Consider the following 20,547-nt stretch of genomic DNA (forward strand, 5'->3'; position numbering starts at 1 on the left):
CCGGAGCAACATTCGTGACAATTCACTCTGAGTAAGTCTCAGCTGGTTCAGAGCTAGGCAAGTGCACACAGGCAGGGCTTGTTAGTCTAGGGGTATGATTCTCGCTTAGATTATGATATAGTGTAGATATGCAAAAAGTCACTGTGTTCAACTCCCAGACAAACCCAGCTTCTTTACCTTACATTTGCTACAATGCCCAATGAGATTTCCAGAAAAAAAGCTGGTTTTGTTAAATGTGGTTGGATTGCCTAACGTGGGAATGGGGCAGAGGTACCGTTGCAATGAACATGCCGAAATGAAACACTCGTTCAAAGTGAAAACAAGTGTTCTCGGGCCTTTGCCCACGTTAACTGACTCGGAATGAGAGCTCCAACTGCATTATTGCTCATTTCTGGGAGTGAAACGTCCAGATTAAAAAAAAACGAAGGAACTGCAGATGCTGTAAATCAGGAACAAGAATAAATTTGCAAGAACAGCTCAATAGGTCTGGCAGCATCTGTGAAGGGAAAAAAGGCAGTTAACTTTTCGGGTCTGGTGACCCTTCCTCGGAACAGAGTCATCGGATACAATATGCTTGTTCTGTTTTTTTTTTCTCTTTCATTCCACGTATTTTCATTGGAAGAGAAGTTAGAAGACATAATAGGAGGGAAAATCGTGCTCCTTTTCATTATGCCATCTCAACATCCCAACTCAATTATCCAGAGATACACAGAAGGCAGATTCTGTACGTAGAGACAGAATGTAAAAGTCAATCAGAGATGTCAAAAAAGTGCTAACGCGATGGGATTGCTTTGTGTTCAGGAGGTGAAAAGCTCTCTCACCTGAGTCACCTTCACATCACTTGCTGAGGACTGAATAAGAGAAAAGGTGTTTCACCACAGCTCACAAGCCTCGCTTTCCTGTTCCTCCTTGTTTCGCTCTCCTTGATCCTTTGTGAAAGAATGAAAAGAAAATGGAAACAATATTATTTAGTAGCCTGGCTTGTCCTTTTTGCAAACATTAGAATTCAAAAACGACAATATCACGTTGCGAGGTTGTTCAAACCTTGGTGCAGGTCTGAGCAGCTATCTGCCTTGTCTTTCTCCTTAAGCGTCAATTTTCCTGCACAGCTTTCCAATCGTGGACACGAACAAATGTCAGATTGGCAGCCAGCTGATTCAGAAACCTGTGTGGGAAACGAGGAAAAGCAACTCAATAAATTTTACGATATTTCATGGTGCTTATTTAGAGACGCACGTTTATGAACACATTGACCGTTAGTAAAAGGTGATCAGAGACGTCGGAGATGTTAACAGCATGTGATTGTTTTTCATTCAAGAAGTGAAAAGCCCTCGTGCCTGAGTCACCATCGCTTCACATCCTGCTGCATGATTAAGGAACAAGTTGCTTCACTTTAACTTCATGTGGCACACTTTTCTATCTCTCCTTGCTTAGACTTTCTTGCTCCTCTTTGATATAAAGAAAAAATTGGATACAATATCAATTGGTAGCCTGTCTTGTCATTTCCTCAGTTTCAATACGAGCATGTTGTTGACTTGAGACCACACGTAAATGCTAATGACTCTACGAAAGCATGAGTCATGAGGTTCATCTGAGCTTATAAATCCCTTCACTCCTGTTGTTGGCTGAATGAGCCGCTATTGCGTCCACTGCTAAGAAATGCAAACACATTTCTCTACTCCGAAAGGTGACTGAAGGCTTCTGGTTTCAATTCATGCACTTTGAGACACGGCAGAGCAGAACTAGGACGTTCAGAGACTACCTTGAGATGCGTTTGACAGAGAGGAATATGCGGTGCACTGCGACACCCGCAAATCAAGCTTTTCCTTGACTTTGAGCTGGAACGCTTTCAGACAAAAAGCAAAGGTGACACTACACTGCTCCAGAATGAATTAGGGCACGCTAAATGCACACGTAAAAGGGACCATTTCAGCACATTCATGGCCAGGAATGAGAGAAATTTAACAAGGATTCATACCACATTGAAAAAGAATTATCCTCCTTTCCACAACAAAAGCAGAAATGGCCAACTTCATTCAAAGAAATGTTGGCTGACAAGAACGCTCACTTCATGTCCATCCAGAAACCTATCACTGTAAAAGGGCAACAGCATTGTTTCTGCCCAGCTTCGAACTGGGGACCTTTCACTGGGTAAAGTGAATGTGGTAACCACTACATTACAGAAACACAGCCACTACTCTGCCCTGCGCACTGACCTTCCTACAGCATTAAAATGTGCAGCAGTTCAACACTAAACCTCTCTGTTGCAAATAGATCGATGCAGCCCAGCGTTATTGGCATTATCGAAAAATAAAAGATATCATGTCAACCCGCCCAGAAAATATTCACGTGGACTTTGCCAGGGTTGCAGATTTCGGACTGTATGGCGAGACTGAATAGGTTTAAGGCAGTTTTCCCTGGAGTGCCGGAGGTTGAGGGACGACCTGGCGGAAGTTGATATAATCATCACGAATATATACAGGGTGAGCAGTCAAGGTCTTTATCGCATGGTGGGTGAGTCCAAACCTGGAGGGTGTGTAATTAAAGTGAGGGGTAGGAATTTAAAAGCGACCTGAGGGCCATTTCTTTTATTGCCCTGAAGTGGTGCAAGTATGTGTTGAACTGCCAGATGAAGTGGTGCAGCCTGGTAAATGTACAACATTTCCAAGGCATATCGAATGTGTGAGTGAATCGGAAGGGTTTAGAGGGATATGGGCCAAATGCTGGCAAATGGGATTGTGTTAATGTGGGACATCTGGTCGACATTGGTGAGTAGACCAAAGGTTGAGTGTCTGCTCTTTCCATTTCCACAACAAAATTGATAACCACTGGCACAATGGAAGCTCTGTGCTCTCTTGCATCGTACATTGATTGGAAACAAAATGCTTCCTACCATTGCTTTCTACTGATCGCAGCTCATCGCCATCCAGCTTCAGCAGAACAGACAAACAACATGACAGGGTACCAGCATAACGGCAGTGGTGGGAATTGAACCCACGCCTCCGAGGAGACTGGATCTGAATCCAGCTCCTGAGACTGCTTGGCCACACAGCCACTGACAGGTGCGCTGCAAACATGATTCTTTCTGATGTTGCTACTGCAAGACAACATAAGCAAAGGCACAGGGAAAGGCTTGAACCATCCCTGTCTTGTTCATCCATTTTCTTAGCTGCCGGGCAGTGCCCAGCTCAAACATTATTTTCCCACGAGATGCTGATAGCCGCTCGATCAATTCAAAAATCAACTGAAAGCAGAGCACGTCATGTGAGACTCAGTCAGGCGACAAATGTAATGTGCCTGGGAGAAAGTATATTCGGTTATGCTTGGATAAAGTAAACATGAACTGCATGGCATTTCCGGCATTTAGATTTTCACTCTGGTGAACGATTCCGCCCTTTGCTCAAAACAGGACAACTTTCACGTTAACATGTAGCGTGAGAAACACCAGACTACTGGGAAAATGCACCAAGCTGAGCAGGTCGTGCACCAGATGATACCGTGCAACATATGTAGATTTACCTTCGACGACGTTTTGCAGTGTAAGTGGCTCAAAGATAACCCTCTGTCTGAAAAACTGAGCAAGCATTAGAATTCGAGAACGACAAATCACATTGGGAGGTTGTTCGAACCTCGGTGCAGCTACGAGCTGTCATCTTCCTTGCCTTTCTCCTTACTCCAACATTTTCCAATCGTGGACATGAACAAATCTCAGGTAGCAGCCAGCTGATTTGCAAGCTGGCATGGGAGACGTGAAAAAGCAACTCAGTAAAATTTACGAAATTCCACGGTGCTTATTTAGAGATGCACAAAAGGCAGTTTCTGAACACATTTCTGAATGTAAAAGGTGATCAGAGATGTCAAATAAATGCTAACAGCATGCGATTGCTTTTTGTTCAAGAAGCGAAAAGCTGTCGCTCCTGAGTACCATCACTTCACATCCTGCTGACTGATTAAGATAGGGTTAGGGTTAGGGTTGGTGATCATGTTCTCTTGTTGTTAGTTTCCTTCCTGTTTGTCCGATGTAGTGTTTCTCACAGTCTCTGCAGGGGATCTTGCAGATGACATTGGTCCTGTCCATGGTTGGGATTGGATCTTTAGTTCTGGTGAACACTTGTCGTAGGGTTGATGTGGGTTTGTGTGCCACCCTGATGCCGAGTGGTCGAGAAGTCTTGTGGTGAGTTCTGACATGTTCCTGATGTAAGGAAGTGTGATGTGTGTGTCGGGGCATGTAGAATCTTTCTGATGCTGTTCCTGGAGGCATCTCCTGACACAGATCTTTGGATATCCATTATCGTTGAACAACTGGCTACAAAAAGACATGGCCAATGCTCACTCATCTTAATCCACACGGACAAGGAGCACCACCACTTCGACTGGGACAGCACCAAATTCCTGGGACAGGCAAGCCAGAGGCAAACACGAGAATTCCTGGAAGCATGGCACTCCACGAAGCAGGCTATTAATAAACACATTGAACTCGATCCCAAATACATTCCACTATGGAGGAAACCCACAAGTGAGGCAATCCATCACAACGAATCCCAGAGTTTAAAAACCAGGCGGGAAAGCACTCTGATGCTTCATCAGAAGCTGCACTGAGGATCTTACCAAGCATGGTAACGAAACGTCTGCGGAACAACAAACCAGCTCAGCGAGCCATCCAACCTCAACATAGTCATCATTAGATTCTTAATTCTAGATATCTTTTTAGAATTGGAATGTCACCACCTGCTGTGTCAGGATTTTCAGTGAGTCGATTACAACCAGGGGGAAAAAAAAACAGATACAAACACATATGGAGACACATGTCAACATGACCATTGTATCATTTGAAACTCAAGAGGGAGAGACAGAGAGAAAGCAGGGAAGTGCGTTAACACCGTTTCAATGGATTCACACCCAAAACAACAGAAAGCCCACTGGAAAGAACCACAGGCACAAACACACAGCCACAGAGACTCACACTAATGCACACACTCAGCTTACAGTTTTGTTTCACATCAGTCTAGCTTGCACACAGTGAGAGTTCAACAGTGACACACTAATACAGAGAAAGAAACACACAGACACATATGTACACACGTATGTACACAAAGGCATATAGACACACATTGAGACAGAAGCACACAGACACAGAGCCACACACTGAGACAAACATGTGCATACAGACAGTGACACACATACGCACACATACAAATGCTGAAACACAGAGGGAGAAAGGGATGGAACGAGTTGGAGAGAGAGTGTCAAAGGTTCTTTCTAGTTCGGAAGAATCTTGGTATGAGTTGCCTGGGCCTGAATGCACATAATATTCGCAGACAGTTCAATGATTGGAGAATATTTCCTTGTAGCTAATGTTCCTATTGACGATCCGGAGATGTGTGACAAAGGAAACAGTGAATTTTTTAACTGACAACCTTTATTGGTTAAAAGCTGAGCATCTTGATTGGTTGTGACACAGAGACTGATGTGAAACAAAACTGTAAGCTCTCTTAAACCCAGGTGTGAGCCAGTTCAAATTTCAGATTGCAACAACTAAAATACCAATGTTCCTCTGCCAGTTTATCATGGAGACACAGGCCCGCAGTCAATGCAAGCACACCCATGCCACCAGGAACTGGCCGTGTGTGCTGATACATACAAACTGATTCTGCAGTCTCTCTCCAATTTACTCAGTTTAAATTCAAGCTGACTATGATTCATTTCAGGATAACAATGGGCTGAATGAAGTCTTTGCTGTAATCAAGCTGTGGTTTCATGGGAACATTATAGATTTAGGCATTGATTGAATGGATCAAGAGATGAGATTAAAACTCAAGGCGGGTAGTGCTCCATTTAAATGGTTTTGACATCGCTTTTCATCATTTCGGACTTTAATCAAGGGCCCACTGAAATCATTATCTCGCTTGATGGATACTGAAATTTAATTGAGAAGAAAAAAGAATGCCTCGATCTTGTTTAGTTTGGTGATTTTTTAACCGCATGAAATGATTGTGGTTGGCCATCCAAATGTTTCCCGCCACAGGGCAGTCTGACCCTCAGGGAGGTTTCTTTAATAAACTGTTCCCCGGGGCTTCCAGCTGCACCATGACGTCATACACCATGAGCGGCGACGGCCTTCAACCACTGTGATGCAACAATGATGCTGGCTCCCCGAATATAATGATTTGTCGTGGGTCATGTGGCGCTGAATCATTCAATGAAATGTAATTACATCCCCAGGTATTCACGTTTCTACATTACAATCTCAGGCACTTCCATCTCTGACTTCAAGTTAAGCAATTCTTGGGATTCCATATTTCTATTAAGGATATTCATGATGCTACTTCCTGGTGAAATTGGAGATATATTGTGTTTTGGTGGCTGAATTTACTGAACAATGTTTGGTAAGAGGGTCGGGAATCTCGTCAGTTGTTTCTTTTTTCCCTCAGATCCTTTTCCTGTGCTTGCATTTTAAGGCGGGTCGATAATAACGATGTACATACAGAATCAAATTCCCCAGTGCCCTACAAGTTCAGAGCAGGACACAAGCAGGGCTCCGCACACAAATCACATTAAGTTTACACCACTCATTTGCAGGCCAACTTCCCTGGAACATATGCTAGGATGGAGGCTTTTGGCGACGGAGTGTATGGATCTCAAACTTGTTTCTGATTATTTTTCAAGTTTGCCAAGGGAACAATGTTTCACGGCTGTGGTGTGCCATTGTTTGGGTAAATTCTCACTTCCTCTCATGTATAAAGTAAAACACAAACTGCTCACCATGCGGTTTACACACACAGCTGACTGCCTCTGGGTAGCTGCTTCATTCAGCCGGTAGTAGCACAATGTTAAATATATTACACTGATCTTTTATTACTTAAGCTATAGACACGACATTTTATTTTTCAATTCATCAGGATTTTCCAGCTCCTGTTGTGGCAGAGTGACATTGAATTCAGAAAGAGATGTTTCCAATCAACAGGAATTTCTTTCCTCTTACTGGACGCAGGAACAGTGATCTCTATGCAACAGCAAGAGCACATCCACAACCTCTCTTCACATTAACAGTAAGCCTGAATTTTATAATCTGTGTCGAGAGCAGGGAGTCAGAAAAAAGATGTTCTTGAGATTGAACAGTAATCCCATGAGCAACGTGGAATGTACTCCGCTCTGAGGGAATCCCAACTTGACCAGGGCTCCTCCTAACTTTGCCAAAAGGGCTGTTTGGTCTTGGGGTATGATTCTCACTTTAGGGGCTGTACAGCCCAAAAAAAATCTGAGAGATCACGTGTTTAAATATCGGACAAAGCCCTTATTAGTTGTCTTTGCTTTACCAATTCACCCGATCAACTTTCTGGAAAAAAAACGTGTTCAATGACGTTGAAACACATTAGGTGTGTTGGGTGCTCAGACCACTCTGCAGTAACTCCCCATAAATCCCTACAGCAGCTTCCTCGCTTTGGCACGGGGTCTTGTTTTATTTTTCAATTCATCATGATTTTCCAGCTCTTCCTGCTGTGGCAGGGTGACATTGAATTCAGAAAGAGATGTTTCCAATCAACAGCAAATCCTTTCCTCTTACTGGATGCAGGAAGAAGAAAATCATGTTTATTCAAGCTTTCTGCTTCTAAAATTTAGCATCCTAACATCAGGCTGCAAAACTGACCTGAGTTAGTTGCCAAGTTAAACTGACGTGACTCCCTGTCCGCTTGAGGCAATGAACCGAGGTGAGATGTGCAAAGGACAACACACAAATGGGAGTTATTGTATCATTGATTGTATACCAGGATAAACAGGGAAAACCAGTCTTGAGCACCCACATTGAACCTGTCTCCACTTGGCCTAAGTCAGCTCTCACTATCCACTATCATCATTCACTTTTCCTGATGTCCCCGCCGTTCTTGTTGCAAACTGACTGCACGTCACACAATTGCAACTGACATTGCTGGTGTGGAACTGTAACTGTGGTGAAGTGATTCTGACTAGTTCACAACATTATTCTGTTTCTAAAGATCAGTCTTTTTTTTAACTATACATGTTAACCATTAGTAGGCCATGGTAGTGAAGGTACTGAAACCTTATTACTAGACTACCAGTGAAAATCTGTTTAAAAACCAAAAGAACTGCGGATGCTGTAAATTGGGAACATAAACAGAAGTTGCTGGAAAGGCTCAGCAGGTCTGGTGGCAGCTGTGAAGAAAAACAGAGTTAATGATTCAGGTCAATGACCCCACCTTTCCGTTCTGAGGAAAGATCTCTGTTTATATCACCTTGGGCACTGTCTGATTCAGCCTTGCTTTCTCCCATCTTCCTGCACATAATACCTACAGCTCTGTTTCGATTTTGTTATTTCTTGATTTAAAATATACAGGCTATCCCATTATCTATTACATTGTAATTTCTTATATGCGAGACCCTCCAACTACTGGCAGGCTAGTGGCTGAATAGCTCAGTGGTTAGAGCACTGGCCTTGTAAACCAGCAGTCATGAGTTTGCATCTTACTGATGCCTTAGGCAATTTTTGTACACCTGCTGTTTCCAAGATCCAAAGGAGCACTTTAAACATAATCTGAATTTATGAAAATATCATTTCTTCTACAGGCCTGAAATGTGCTTTAAATGCCACACTCCTGTTTATCTTGCCAGGAATTTGAGGAAGACCATTCGGAAGGACAGGAAGCAGCTGATATGATCAGTGTTTGAATGGAAGAGTGAGCTGAGGCCATATAGACTACAGAATGACAGGGGAAGAGCTCAGGCCAAGGGCCGTGACTGAGCGCTTCCTTTATTTGCTGTAACCAGACTCTAGTTTTGAAGTCTGGAATGGGACAAAATAAGCCAAGTGGGTGAAATCCGACTTTCTGCGGTTTGATCTTTCCAGGAGCCTTTGTCACTCTTGGTAGAATGTGCCCCTGTTTGTTTCCTTCTGTAGGTAAGGTTAAGTTTCCCGAGGGAGCATGAAACAGTTTTCCCATCTCAAACTTTCCTCCCATTTGTTGTGTTGATTGAGATTAAAACATTTCGTGAAATTATCATTGAAATGAATACTTGAAACGTCACAGCACACAAGACTACAGGCCAAGTCCTGGAAACTGGGATGATGCTCCTCTTTCCATGCTGTAAAACTCAATGTTTTGATCATCTTTGAGAAGAAATTGATGTCCAGTTAAAAAAAGGCAGAAGCTGAGTTATTGAGAAATTATAGTACTTCTGTCCTCATCCCTGGTGGGCCTATTGTCTAGGATTCACCGCTTTCACTGTTCACGTCCACAAAATCACAGCAAAAGCACAGCAGCCCTGACAGGAATCCTTTCTATGTCTCGGATCAGAGAATGTCTCTAAGAACACCAGACTCAATGTCCCACCCTCTTAAAGAAGTCGAAGGTGTCTTGGCAGTCTCTGCTCAGTCGGACATCTGATTCAGAGAATCAGAGGAGAATATCCTTTTACCCAAATTCACCAATCAATCAAATTCATTTGTAAATCCACGCAGGATATTTTCATTTCAGTTCGATGTTTTAGCAATGAAGCAGCCTGCTGTTATGATAAGAAACTGAGGGTAATGCTGGTTTGTCCAAAATTATCCCACAGTGGGTGGCAGGGATACATTTCAATGTTTCTCTTAATTCAGGGGCCAGTGAGAAAAGGCAGCATTCCACTGACTGTATCTATCACTTCAGTTTGTAAATAATTGAAATGTTCATTAAGAAGTGTCAAGCAGCAGAATGAGTTGTATTGTTGTTTGTCTTTGTGTTGTAGAAGCTGGGGGACGGACAGGCAGAATTGGCCCCAAGTTGTCATCCTCAGAGTAGAGGACAGGAATGAAACTGAGTTCAGGAGTTGGGTACAAGTCACTCTGTCCTTGCTTCCACCTCTGGGTTACCCACTCCAAACTGGTCTTGGTACATTTCACCTTTCTCCCTTGCTCCCTCTCCCTCCCACATTCACACTGTCCCTCTTCCTGTTTTTGCCTCCTGTTCATATCTCAAGGGCAGTATCGATTGGGCAAAACTGCTCTGTGTCTCCAAAGACATTCTTTGAAAAACGAAACAACTGTACAACCTGACATACCTTCTTCAAAAAAAAATGTACCACTTGTGTAGTGAAGTTAGAACGCCACCAGGCGGTGGCATTGTACGAGAGGGATAGTCTGAGCCTTTGACTCATCGGTTTTCAATTCATTTAAACTTCTCCCCAGAGTCTCATTGCAGCCAGATATAGACACGCAGATACAAATATGCACACGGACACATATGGAGATATACATCAAGCTGATCATTGTATCACTTCAAACGCAAGAGGGTCAGACAGAAAGGGGGTAAGGTATAACTCAATTTCTATGGAATTGCCTCCAAAACAACAGAAACCCCAAGGCACAAACATAATACGGCACACACTAGATGTGCACTATCTCACACACAAACGGAAAAACACAGCTACTAATACACAGATAGTTCAACTGAGATAGAAACACACACACTCAGTTACAGAGATGCACACAGACTCTCACACACACACACACACACACACACACACACACATAAACAGAGAGACATCGAGGCACACATGCAGAGACAAACATAAACACAGACACACACTGACATGTAAGCATACAGACACTGACAGACATACACACAGAAATATACATGCATATGTGCAGACACTAACATTACATACATACATACACACAGAAACACAGGACACTCATACAGACTGAGTGCAGTAACTGACACTGCTCCGAATTCAACTATCATTAACAGAGCTAGAACATAGAAGTGTAGAGCAATGTATAGGTCCTTCACCCCACGATGCTGTGCCGAACTTTTACCCTAAACCTAAGGTCTATCTAGCCTCCACCCCTACCTTATGCTATCATACATATGCCTATTTAATAGCAGCTTAAAGGCCCCAAAGAGGCCGACTCCACTACCCTCTCTAGCAATGCATTCCAGACCCCGACCACTCTGAGTAAAGAACCTACCTGTGACTTGGTTTGCTCCATATCTGGACGATGTGTGTATCTACCTCCAATCAATTTAAAACTATTTCCCATCATAATAGCTCCCTCCAACCGTGGAAAAAGTCTCTGGCTGTCCACTCTATCTATACTTCTGATCATTTTGTCAACCTCCCACCCTTCATCATTCTAAAGAGAAAAGCCCTAGCTCTCTCAAATGTTCCTCCCTCGTACTGCCTTCGTTCCATTCCAGGCAACATCCTGGTAAATCTCCTCTGCACCTTTGCCAATGCCTCCACATCTTTCCTGTAATGAGGCAAACACAACTGGACACAATATTCCACTTGTGGCCGAACCATCCATGTGTTTGGATAGCTGGAGCATAACTTCACGGCTCCTGAACTCAATCCCTCTATTAATGAAAGCTACCATACCATACGCCTTCTTAACAACTCAATCCACCAGCTTTCAGGAAACTTTGGACATGAACCCCAAGATCCCCATGCTCCTCCCAACTGCCAAGGATTTTTCCATTAACACTGTATTCTGCTTTCAAGTTTGTCCTTCCAAAATGAATCTCCTCACACTTTTCAGGGTTAAACTCCATTCGTCACTTGTCTGCCCCACTCTGCATCCTATCAATGTCCCTTTGTAACCTAGAACAGCCCTTTGCACTATTCATAACTCAACCCACCTTTGTATCATCCATGAACTTGCCAATCCACCATTCCATTCCTACATCAAAATCATTTACAAAAACTACAAATAGGAAGAGGACTCAAGACAGATCCTTTTGGTACATCAGTCGTAACTGAACAACATGTTGACTATTTTCCATCCACTACCACCCTTTGTCTTCTCAGGGTCAGCCAAGTCTAAATCCAATCTGCCATATTTTCCCTACCCATGCCTCCTTACTTTCTGCATGAGCCTACCATGGGGAAACTTAACGAACACCTTACATAAATGCATGTATACCACATCCACTGCTCTACCTTCATCCATGTGTTTGGCCACTTCTTCAAAGAATTCAATAAGGTTTGTGAGGCCTGATCTATCCCTCACAAATCCATGCTGCTTGCGTCAATCAGATAATTCCCAGCTTTTACTGATGAACTATCAATGGGAAAGTGGGACAGTCCTATGAAATCCCTCATTCTATTGTCAGGAAAGAGGTGACAGTGTTTGATAAACTTAGGATTATTTGTACAATGAACAAACTTCCACTTGTGCAACAGATCCATGTAATCCCCTGATGTTCACCTGTGAAATAGATTGACATTCATTCTCAGAAACTAATTGAAAGTAATCGCCGGTCTTTGATGGTTACCTACAGCTCGACTCATACCTTGCGTTAGTCTGTGTGAAAATACTGTGTTCACCTGTAGGATCAATTTGTGTGCCTGGCTGCAGAAGGTTCCGTTCCCTTGTCTGGATAAAAGTGTTTCATACCCATTTTGAAACTGCAGCCTTGCCTCTGTGTGGGTTTTAGGTCTGAGGCCAATGTGTGCGTGTGTGTGTATGTGTGTGTGTGTGTGTGCGCGTGCGCGTGCGTGAGTGAGAGACAGTTTGTGAGAGTGCGGGTCGGGGGGAGGGGTGCAAGGGAGGAACAATCATGAGACATTGGACTGAACTTCTGAGTTGCTGCTTTATTTCCCCCTCCTCCTCCACACTCCTCCCCCGCCCACCTCTAACGTCACAAAGAAGCTTCTTGGTTTGCTCCATATCTGGACGATGTGTGTACCAGGTACAGACAGCTCGGAACTGATTGGGTAGCTGGGATTTGGGAGGAGAGAGGGGTTTGAATGACATAACTTGGGGTTTATAAAATTGGTTGTGACAGCCATACTTATCTTGTTCATGTGGATGAAGCCAGCAGGTGAATGTCAGAGTTATTCTTACTGTCTGTGTCAGTGTGAGTACAGCTGGAATCTCAGTGCCAGCTTTGGCCCTGTACCACCCTCTTCCTGAAGCAACCCTGGTGAGTATTGGCTCCTCAGACTCTGTATCTTTCCTGAATTCCTGGCTGTATCTCACTGACTTCTCCTCTTCTTGCCTCTCTTTTTCTCTGCTTTCTCGCTTTGCGTCCCTGTCTTTCTCTCTAAGTCTCTCCTTTTGTCTCCCTTTGCTTTATCTCTGTCAGTCTCTTTCTCTCTCTCTGCCTCTCACATTCTACTCTTGTCTCTCTCTATTTCATTCTCTCTCTCCCTCTTTGTGTTTCTGTCTCTTTCTTTCAAAGTCTCTCCTCTTGTCTCCCTTTTGGTCTTTCTCAGTCTTTGTCTCTTTCTCTCACCTGAATCTCTGTCTCTCAGTCAACTCTGGATCATTTTGTTTCATTCTCTCTCTCTCTCTCACGAGCAACCACTCTTTGCCCCCCACCCCTCTCTCTTGGTTCCCTCCCCTATCATTCTCTCTCTCTCTCTCTGTCTTTTCCCTCCATATTTCTCTCTCCTTTCCCTCCATTTTTCTCTATTTCATCTCCTGGTGTCTTGTTGCACTGCCTCTTTCTTTCCTACACCACTCCAAAAATTTTGTTTCCATTCAAAATTGCCGAATTCCAACCGCCCCCTCCACAAATATGACTGTCCCTACAAATTTGACCCTAGAATTTTGTTATTTAATTTGAGACTCTCTCATTTCACATTCTTCTTCCTCAATTTTCTGCCTACAATATAACCGCCAAGTTTCGCTGCCGCCCAGTTTTGTCCCTCTCTTTACCTCCCAGAGGAATGTCAAACTTTTGTCCCACCCTTACAGTATTGTACCCCCATCCCAAATCCTTGTGCTGGTGAATGCAATATTGCACCCCCCAATACCAATATTTTGTGGGCCTACCGAACAAATATTGTCCCCTCAATTATGGCATTTCCCAATTGCAGTTCCACAAAAGTTTGTTCTCCATCGCAATTTTGCAAACTCCCCACTAAGTCATCTCAAATATTGCCTCCCACAAATTTGCGCACCTGTTTAAATATTTCCCCTGTGACTTTTACCCCAATGAAAATGTTCAGCCTCACAGTTTCTGATTGCTGCCCGTGTAGCTACACCCTCTTTCTTCATTCCTCTGTGACGCCTCCACTGTGTATAGATAGCCCACTGTATCTCCCTCCATGTGCAAAACCCAAATATCCCCTCACCCTCACTGGATCCCTGACTGCACCCCAGAGATACTCTGGCCTGTTCATTGACTGCCTTACTGCAAAGCAAGATCCCATTTCGCAGGCACACCCCAAGCCCGACTACCACTCACTTTAGCCAAAGTGTGATGGTGCAACATGTAGGCACTGCAAGGACCAGGAAGATCCCCTGGCATTTCGCATGAAGAACAGAGAAGGACAGAGATGGAGATGGAGAGAGAGAGCGAGAGAGAGAGAGCGAGATCCCATTGAAAACAAGGAAAAAGAGAAAGAGGAGAGAGACACAGAGATAGGAGAAAGACAGAAATCCCATGGGCAGGACTAGAAAGGACAGATATAGAGAGTGGGAGAGACAGAAGGGACAGTGAAAAATCGAGAGAGAGAAGAGCAGACAGAGAGATACCATTCAGAACGAGTGACAGAGATGGGGGGTGGTGTGGGGATGCAGACAAAATGACCCTCAGAAAGGAACATCAAGATCACACAGGACAATGAGAGAGAGAAAGAGAGTGTTGAGGAGAGGTGAATGGGTAAACTTGGAAATCAGCAAGACTGAACAATGAAATGGTTCTTGAAAAACCTGGGAAGGGGACAAGACATTTGGAGGGAGGAATATGAAGGGATGTGGGAGAGTGAACAGGGGTGGATGTGAAGAATGATGGGGAGACAAGGATTTATAGAAAACTGTGGGAAGGACAGGAAGGTGAGAATATGGAGGCAAAGAGAGTCGAAGGCAGTGACATCAGACTTAGCAGCAGCCCCCTTTTTCCACTTTGTCTCCCCCACACCTCCAGCCCAGAGCTCATCCCCTTGTGTTACAAATCTCAGGGACAGCCTGAACCCCATAATTATTTTCCCCTGTGAGCGTACAAGTGTGCAAATGAATGACAAGGCGACAGGCTGGTTTATTATCATGCTCTCATTTCTCTCTTTCTCTTTGGTTCCAGCTCTGTCCGAAGCTTCCTCACGGCAGGACAATTTAATTCTCCCAATCAGTGCTTCGTCCCAAATTTCAGCTCCTGAATCTAATCTCCTCAGGGGCGAGGTTGGAAAGACAGACAAGAAATGAAAAAAAAACCTACACCCATCACCTAAAACACAGCAAAATCACACCATTCTCTGCCCGAGCTTCCAAAATCTGACCCTTTCCCCCAATTGCCCTACCACCTCCAGAACAGCCCATCATCTTCAAGAGGGAACAGGAAGAGGCTCAAACCACCTCAGTGTTTCTGTTTAAAGGGAGGACAGAGAGATATGTACTCCAGATGGTGGGGCTCCCCTCCACCGGACATCCCCAACTACACGACCCCCCACCCCGAACATCTCCACTGCCAGAGATTGTGTCCACCACTGTATGTGTATAAGCTTCAGTCTCTCAGTAATCTCCTCTGGTGGAAGAGAAGGAAATTGATCCATCAAAGCCAAAGTTTTGAAACAAAAATGAAGAGAAACGTATGAGATTCCATCACAGGCCTCTTTCAAAATTTCCCCAATTTATCAGCACTTTCCCTGATTTTAAACCCAGAGAATAGGAACAAATTTGACATCGGATCAGGGGAGAAATGCTTTCTGACTGCATCCAGTGTTTACTTTCTGAGAGGCTGGACAATTAATCACTGATGGGGAGTCACTCACCGGAGCCTGCGTCTCTCTCTTTGTCCCTCTAGATGAGTTTCTGACTCCCTGCGGGAAAAAAAACAATAAAAAGACCAAAGACCGTCCCACTCCCATTCAGCAGGCATAGACCCCATGACCACTACTTCCAGGATTGGGGCTGTTTCTACATGACATATTAATGATGAACTGATACACTTACTTTTCTCTCTCTCTCTCTGTCCCTGTCTCTATCACTGTCAGTCTTCCCTCCCTCTCTCTGTCCCAATCCACCTCTCTATCTCTGTCCAACTTTGTCCTACTCTTGAGAATTGATCAAACTCTCCCTCTCTCTCTCTGTCACTTTTCTGTCTGTGGCTGTCCCTCTGTCTCTCTTCCTCTCTGCCCCATCCACCTCTCCATCTCTGCTCTGCTTTCTGCTGCTCAACAATCGCTCTCTCTCTCTCTTCCTCTCTGCCTGTCTCTGCCCCATCTCACTCTCTCTCACTCCTCTGTCCCTCTATCTTCTTCTCTTTGACGCCATCGACCTCTCCGTTCAGCTTTTCTTGCTCTTGACAATCGGTATCTATTTCTCTCTCTCTATCTCTCTCTCTCTCCATTTCCTCTGTTTTGATTGAAACACTCCTGGCTTACATTTTCCACAAGTTGCAATCTCCCCGCCGTGTCTCCTAGATGTTTGCGACACCAATATCACATTTTGGAGGGTGAGGCGATGACAAGAGGTGGGAGTGATCGGAGTTGAGGGTAAAGGAGGGACGATGCATTTCACCCACTAAAAGCTGTCAGCAGTGTCCGCTCAGGGCCCTGTAGACAGACACACAACACGTTTGAGGCTGTTCCGCAGACCAAGGGGATGCACAGCAAGATTCCACAGGCAGCCACTTAATGTACCTCGAAGGGATTCCCTCAAAACTTTGTTGGAGCCAACCACACCCTGCCCCCACAAACTGAAGGACTGACTGCGGAATGAAGGACATTCTGCACAGCAGCATCCCAACAGCTTTCCCCAGCTTCCCCATACTGAAGAGACTAAAGGTTTCCATATTCTTCACTGGCCAAGATCAGAAGCGCCGACACACCCACCTCATCTGAATTTGGAAATGGTGGACCCCTGCTCCTGTAGAGGAAAAGGCTGCAGGCTGTCCCCACACAGCAAGATTGCAACGTGAAAAAAGGATTCCCCCACTGAGTCCACCAGCAACTACTAAACACCCCATTTTAACTTAGACCTCAGCTCAGACTGAACACTGGAGTTAATCCCTCACCCCCTTTTCCTCAGAACCTGTATCTATGTCCCTCAGCCCTGTCCCTCTTTCAGCTGTCTCCAATTTCCCTCCATACCACCATCTTGGCCCCTACACTCTCCACTGTGCCGGTTCCCACAAGCAGCAAAACAATAGTCACTTGTTGATGAGAGAGGATTAATTTCACACCAAACATTGGCCGTGAGGGAGTGTGGGTGTCAGGCCCTGCAGTCTCGGCCCCTTTGAAATATTGATCCCCCTCCTTATCTCCAATCCAGAGCCTGCGCTGATCTCCCCATTCCTCCAACGCTCACCCCCAGAGAGAGGAATGAAGTCCCAGTCAATGGAAACAATTCGCTCCATTTACTCACAAACTTCACACAGACCAACAGGGGGTGGTAGGAGGGAATGGCATATAGAGGGGGTGGGATCCCACTCCCTTCCGATATCCTGGCACACCCATCCCACCCACCTCCCCATTAAAATGACAACAAGTCACAGCAGAATTTCTTCCAGATTTTCCAAGATGAAATACAGGGAAGTAACCAGCTGGATGGAGAAACAGGGGAATCCAGCCTTTCCCTCCCCTTCCCCATTGCCCTCAGATCACCACATTCAAGTGGAGCCTGCACCTTTTTTTATCCCTCGCCACCCCAGGGCCGCCTGAAGTTCAGATACGACTCTCCTCGATGATTCACAAAGCTTTCAATTGTATCAGTCCTGTCCTTGTTTGTTTTACCAAAACACAGTACCGTGTATTTATTCAAATTTAGACTCCATCTGCCACTCCTGAGCCCATTGACCCAATTGAACAAGCTCTCTTTGTAATCTTAAATATCTTCATTGGCCACCATACCAGAAATTTGGGAATCACTCACAAACTTACTAACCATGCCTTCTATCGTCCCATCTGAATCATTTACACAAATGACAAACGAAAGTGGACCCAGCAGAAGACCCTGTTGAACAGGTGTCCATTCTGAAAAACAACATCCAGCACCAGTTTGTCTCTTGCCATTAACAAACTCTGTATCCAATTAGCAAGCTCATCCTGAATCCCATGTGATCTAACTTTAATAATGCATTTCTCACAAGGAACTTTGTTGAAAGCTTCACTTTACTCCAAGTAAACAATGTGAACAGCTGTGCTCTTATCAACCTTCTTAGTCACTTCCTCACAAAAACTCAATGAAGTGTGTGGGGCGTGATTTCTCTTGCGTAAAACCATGCTGGCTATCCCTAATCAGTCAGTGCCTCTCTATATGCATCGGCTCACAGATTTATGGTTCTCAGGCTTCTCCTCACATCAGTTTTCAAACAGATGCAAACACCAGCCATTCTCCAGTTATTAGAAACTTCACCATTATTTAGAGATGATACAAATGTTTCTGCAGCGGCTCACAATTTTCTCCCTAACTTTCCAAAATGCCCTAGACATACTTGCTCAGAACCCAGAGAATTATCCACATCTATACCTTTTAAGACCACCAGCACTTCCTCTTTTATAATGTGAACTGTTTTCAATATATCATTATTTATTTCCCTGAGTTCTCCAGCCTCCGTTTCTTTCTCCACAGTAAAAACAGAGGCAAAATATTTACGTAATATGTTTCCCAACTCCTGAGACTCAACACAAAGATCAACTCCTTCATCTGTATGGAGCCCAACTCTCTCTCGTTGCTCTCTTTCTCTAATGTACTTGTGGCATTCCTTTGAGACATCCTCAAACTTACTCACCAAGACTATCTCATATCTCTCTTTGCTTTCCTGGTGCTCCTCTTAGGAATGCCCCCACACTATTCATACTATTCGAAAGATTCATTTTCACCCAATTGTTTATGTCTAATATGTGATTTTTTTTAGTTTTATTTAACAAGTCCTTCATCCCTGCAATCAATCTTGTAAACGTCCTCTGGATCCCTCAAACACCAGCGCATCTTTTCTTAATACAGGACCCAAAACTACTCAATTTTCCCACTGCGGTTTGACAAGCACCTTTTATAGCCTCAGCAGTACATTTCCGCTCGAGCTGTCTTCAAATGAATGTCTACATTGCCTTTGCCTTATTACCACTATTTGAACCTGCATATCAACCTTACAAAGAATCCTGAGCTGAATCTTTTAAGTCTCTTTTGACTTTAGATTTCTGAAGGTTTTCCGTGTTCAGAAAATAGTCTATGTCTTTACTCTTCCCACCCAAATGAATAGCCTTGCACTTTCCTTCACTGGATCCACATGCCACTTCTTTGTGCACTCCCCCAGCCTGTCCAAGTCATTTTGAAGGCTTCCCACAGCATCGATACAACCTGTCCCTCCATCTATCATTGAGTCATCTGCAAACTTAGCGACCATGTCCTTAATTCCTTTGTCCAGCTCATTAATAAATTGCATGAATAGCTGTGGTGCCAACACTTGCTCCTGCTCAACTCCACTAGTCATCCGGCTGTCAATCTGAAAAAGTCCCCTTTATCCCAACTCTCTGCCTTCTGCCACTCAGCCAATCCTCAATCCATGCCAGTACTTTGTTCCTAAGACCACGGGCACTTCCCTTATTTGGCAGCTTCCTGTACGGCAGCCAGTCAATGCCTTCTGAAAATCCAACAGATCACTTCCACTGGTTCCCCTTCATCCAGGATGTTCAGTACCCCCTCAAAGAATTTCATCAGATTTGTCAGGCATGAAGCCCCCTTGGTGAAGCCACGCTGCCTCTTCCAAGTACACCATGATCACATCTTTACAGTGACCTGCCACACTGTTTGAAACAAAGGTTTTTTTTTCACTTTTATCCAGAATATTTTAAAAATTGCTTTCAGTCATGAATGTTTTGAACTGCAAAGTCAAATTACCATTGAGATCTGTGAACTCTATGTTGTCTCAGCAGGATTGTCAAATGAGTGAATTCCTTCCCCCACACAGAGCAGGTGAATGGCCTGTTCTCCAGGGTGGCTCTGTGCTGTCTCAGCAGGGCTGAGGAGTGACCCAAGTGTTCTTTTCTTTTTCCTCACATGCAGCAGGTAAATACATTCTACCCAGTGTGAACTTGCTGGTTTACTGAGAGTTGAGATGATCACCTGAACCCAGTCCCACAATGAAAGCCTCCGAAAAGATACCTCATCATGTGAAAATGTTGATGGGACATCAGTTCGACAGAACTTCGATAGCACTTCCCACAGACCGGACACTTCAAAGGTTTCTCCTCAATTTGAACACATTGATGATAAAACTACCTCCAAGATCTTGCATAGGGATACCCATAATCGCAGCATTTATAAGGTCTCTCCTCAGCTTGAACATGTAGATGACAATTCAGTTCCCAGGAGCTTCTGCAGCGCTTCCTGCAGTCTGGGCATTTGAAAGATTTCTCCACAGTGTGAATTTGCTGGTGTCTCAGGAGGTTAGACGACTGAGTGAATCCCCTCCCACACTCGGAGCAGCTGAATGGTCTCTTCCCAGTGTGAACCTGCTGGTGTTCTGTGAGGTTGAATGATCACCTGTACCCAGTCCCAGAGTGACAGAACCTTTTCAGGGTGAACATGTTGATGGGATATCAGGTCCGGGGGTTTTGTAGCATTTTCTGCAGGCTGAGCATTTAAAAGGTCTCTCATTAATGTGA

At 44.4% G+C, this 20,547-nt stretch overlaps 1 long non-coding RNA gene across 1 annotated transcript; it reads right to left on the reverse strand.

Annotated features, from left to right (window-relative positions):
- Positions 1 to 903: 903 nt before the first annotated feature.
- LOC132207758 (uncharacterized) lies at positions 904 to 16,704 on the reverse strand. Its single transcript, XR_009443782.1, has 3 exons — positions 15,712 to 16,704; positions 1,045 to 1,165; positions 904 to 929 (listed from the first exon to the last, which is right to left on the reverse strand). It is a non-coding gene; the product is annotated as an uncharacterized LOC132207758 (long non-coding RNA).
- Positions 16,705 to 20,547: the final 3,843 nt, after the last annotated feature.

Source organism: Stegostoma tigrinum, unplaced genomic scaffold (assembly GCF_030684315.1).
Source record: "Stegostoma tigrinum isolate sSteTig4 unplaced genomic scaffold, sSteTig4.hap1 scaffold_148, whole genome shotgun sequence".
Classification (NCBI taxonomy): Eukaryota; Metazoa; Chordata; class Chondrichthyes; order Orectolobiformes; family Stegostomatidae; genus Stegostoma; species Stegostoma tigrinum.